Source organism: Mauremys mutica, chromosome 25, assembly GCF_020497125.1.
Source record: "Mauremys mutica isolate MM-2020 ecotype Southern chromosome 25, ASM2049712v1, whole genome shotgun sequence".
NCBI classification, from domain to species: Eukaryota; Metazoa; Chordata; order Testudines; family Geoemydidae; genus Mauremys; species Mauremys mutica.
The window spans coordinates 7,957,188-7,961,331 of NC_059096.1; positions in this window are offsets into that span (position 1 = coordinate 7,957,188).

The window sequence follows — 4,144 nt, forward strand, 5'->3', positions numbered from 1 at the left end:
GTTCTACCCGGATGGATCTAGAACCAGAGCCTTGTGTCATCTCTGATTTTGCAACCTGGAATCTGCCATGGGAGCCACCCTACACTGCAGGTATAGGCTGTGAGCTTTCATTTCTTCTTCCTGAATCACCTTTCCAGCCCTTGTGGTTGTGAGAAACTCGAGAGCAACCCGTGTAGAGATGACCGAGCTGCCAGCTCTCCCCACAGTGCAGTTATGGGTGCTGAACTACAAAAGCTGTGGCATGCTCACAGTGTCGGGGAAGAGCAACAGGAACTGTATTTAATCTGAAAATGAATAACAAGAGATCAGGCTGCTGATCCCATCCTTTATTTGCATGTTCAGTTCAGCAGAAACCTGCGCAGCTAGCGCAGACTGTCCAGCCCGCTGCAAAATCCAGGGTCCCTCGCCACAGTCCACAGCCCTTCTTGCTGCAGAGAGCGCTGGGCATTGCTGAGACCGTGCAGCAGCATGGCAGGGGCGTTACATTCTGATGTACCCAGAACGCTCAGCTGCACAGCCGGGGTGGGCTGCCTGCATGTACCCAGCATGCTCCGCTGCACAGCCGGGGTGGGCTGCCCGCACGTACCCAGCATGCTCAGCTGCACAGCCGGGGTGGGCTGCCCGCACGTACCCAGCATGCTCCGCTGCACAGCCGGAGTGGGCTGCGCACATACCCAGCATGCTCAGCTGCACAGCCGGGGTGGGCTGCCCGCATGTACCCAGCATACTCTGCTGCACAGCCGGGGTGGGCTGCCCGCATGTACCCAGTATGCTCTGCTGCACAGCCAGGGTGGGCTGCCTGCATGTACCCAGCATGCTCAGTTGCACAGCCAGGGTGGGCTGCCCGCACGTACCCAGCATGCTCCGCTGCACAGCCGGGGTGGGCTGCCCGCACGTACCCAGCATGCTCCACTGCACAGCCGGGGTGGGCTGCCCGCATGTACCCAGAACGCTCAGCTGCACAGCCGGGGTGGGCTGCCCGCACGTACCCAGCATGCTCAGCTGCACAGCCGGGGTGGGCTGCCCAGAACTACCCAGAATGCTCAGCTGCATCCCTCCAACTGGCATCTCAGCAGAGACCTTGTGGACCCCAAATGGCCAAAGCATCAATGCGCTGTAGCGCTCATTCCCAGCGCCTGCCTTTTTGGCCCTTCTCGCAGCAATAGCAGAGTGATACAAACCCCACCCAGCCCTCCTCGCCAGTAATGCCAACCACTAGGTTCTCTCCATGCCACCGTGGCCGGGGGACATGGCATTATAGGCAGAGGAAGAGGCTTCTCCAGCTCTGCCCTTGACTGTCTGGGGAACCTTGGAATGCTTCTCAGAGGGATCAAGTATTTGCCTTTTCTGTTGATTCCAGACTATTAGCCTCCCTGGGTGTCCATTTCCAGATCTGTGACATGCCTGGGGCTGGTGTGTGGTCCATGCTTGGGCATCCGACTATGGATCATGCCTAGGGTGAGAGAGGCAGCATGGTGGCCCAGACAGGGCGCTGGCCTAGTATTCCATTCATAGAATCACAGAATCTCAGGGTTGGAAGGGACCTCAGGAGGTATCTAGTCCAACCCCCTGCTCAAAGCAGGACCAACCCCAACTAAATCATCCCAGCCAGGGCTTTGTCAAACTGACCTTAAAACCTCTAAAGATGAAGATTCCACCACCTCCCTAGGGAACCCATTCCAGTGCGTCACCACCCTCCTAGTGAAATAGTGTTTCCTAATATCCAACCTAGACCTCCCCCACTGCAACTTGAGACCATTGCTCCTTGTTCTGTCATCTGCTACCACTGAGAACAGCCTGCCTCCATCCTCTTTGGAACCCCCCTTCAGGTAGTTGAAGGCTGCTCTCAAATCCCCCCTCACTCTTCTCTTCTGCAGACTAAATAACCCCAGTTCCCTCAGCCTCTCCTCATATGTCATGTGCCCCCAGCCTCCTAATCATTTTCGTTGGTCTCCGCTGGACTCTCTCCAATTTGTCCACATCCGTTCTGTAGTAGGGGGACCAAAACTGGATGCAATACTCCAGGTGTGGCCTCACCAGTGCCGAATAGAGGGGAATAATCACGTCCCTCAATCTGCTGGCAGTGCTCCTACTAATACAGCCCAATATGCCATTGGCCTTCTTGGCAACGAGGGGACACTGCTGACTCATATCCAGCTTCTCATCCACTGTAATCCACAGGTCCATTCCCATCTGTGCCCTGTGTCACCTTGGGAAAATCACATCCCTCTTTTCCATGCCTCAGTTTTCCCACCTGTAAAACAGAGTCAGCCCCTCCCCACCTCTGCACAGCCCTTTGAGGTCAGTGATTGAAAAGCACAGGAGCACATCAGTGCAAATTGTTCTAGATTTCGCAGGCTGTCCTGGAGTGGACGCACCTCGGAGGCACAAGAGACAGCAGGAAAAACGTGCTTCAGCCAGCAGCTGATGCCAAATCGAACGGAACCTGGGCAGTGGGATGCTACTCTGCACAGACTGGTTTTGCGCCATCCACTTATTTTAAGCCGCATGGATGACCTGAGTCTGCGAAACACGTAACAAAGGCTACAAAGCAGCTCTCTGCTTTCTGTGCAGCCCCTTGCGGGAGCTGAGTTCCAGTGACGCCCCAACCCCTCGTTCTATCTCTTACAGACAGGAGAACAAGCCAGGATTGATACGGCGCCTTTCCGGCAGCTTGGCAGGGGAGAGGTGGGTGGAATGTGGGTGAGCTCTGTGCCTGCACTGCCTGGGCGTGGGGACCGGGTGGGTGTGGCAGGGCTGTGCACCCATGCCGTGCCTTTGTGCGGGCGGGAGATTGTGAGCTAGCGTGTCAGGCTACGGGGACCGGTGACTCGTTAGTGTGAGTGACCTGGTGTGAGGGTGTGCGTCGGGGGCGTCCACGCGTGGGTGTGTGTGTGGCTGTGGGTGCCGGGGGTGAACGAATGGGGGTGAGTGAACAGACCTCCCCTGAAATCAAGCGAGTCCCAGTGCACCCCAATATCACTGAGCTTATTGCCAGCCCCAGCCCAGCCCCCTGCAACTGCAGTTCTCGCGCGCCCCCTCAAAGTGGGTTTTGTTGCACAGCGCTAGGCATAAGCAGACAAAGCAAATGCTTAGGGCCCGGAGCGGCTCCAGGGGGCCCCCATTCACTTTTGTAGTATGTGTTGTATGTGGGGCGGACCCCCCAAAATATGGACTAGCACCGCCTCTGCGTCAGCGACTGGCTGTCATCTGGGTCCAGTGCACCGTGTGAGCCACCTCTCCGCCCTGGCTTGAGTCTGAGGAGGAGAGCACGGGGTGTATGCCTCCCAGCTGAAAGGGCAGAGCACAGGAAACAGAGGAGCAGAGATCGGGCACGGAGGGACAGCGGCAGGACAACCCCCGTGCCACGAAACCGTACATGAAACAGGAAACCGCTCAGAGCCCTGCGTGTTACAACCCACACCATAGTGCCGAGGAACAGGGTCTGGCTCATACACATGGGTCTTTGGGACCCAGCTGCTTTCTTTCCATTCCATCGGGGTGCAAAGGATGGGAGAGACGACATGCCCACAACGGGTTAAGTCAGTGCAGACACCCGATCGGGCATCGCCAGTGTCGCCCTGGCCCATTTGGCTCCAGAGGTATCAATACACGTGTCAGCATGATCAGCCGGCTGGTCGAAGGTGCAGTGAATTAACAGCCTGGCCCTGCTCAGCCGCCATGTCCCTCCCAACAGCGAGCGTCAGACAGGAGCCCATGGCAGGAGGGCCTTGTCCACCCTTGGCTTTGTCATATAGCTCCCAGCCAGGCTGCGTATCGCTGCACCCTGCTCAGGACAGTGGGAAAAGCCCCAGCTGGCATCGGAGCCTTGTCTTCACTAGAGCACGGATACCACGGGGGTGTCCGCATGGGCATGCGACGGCCGGGGTAGTCGCAGGAAATACCCCGCGGAGACAAGGCACCAGGCGCACAGAGGGAGGGGTGCTCCGTCTGCAGGATCCACCCCTGCCTAGGGATGTTTGCCCCAGTGTAAATACATCTCAGTGGTGCAGTGGGTCCTGCCACAGGCTGGCTGGCCCTTTAAGGGGAGCCGATTCAGCCCCACCTGTAGCAGATACTTCCCTTGCCGGCAGGTAGAGAAAATAGGCCATGTGACTCAGTCAGGCCTCTGGGATAAATAAGA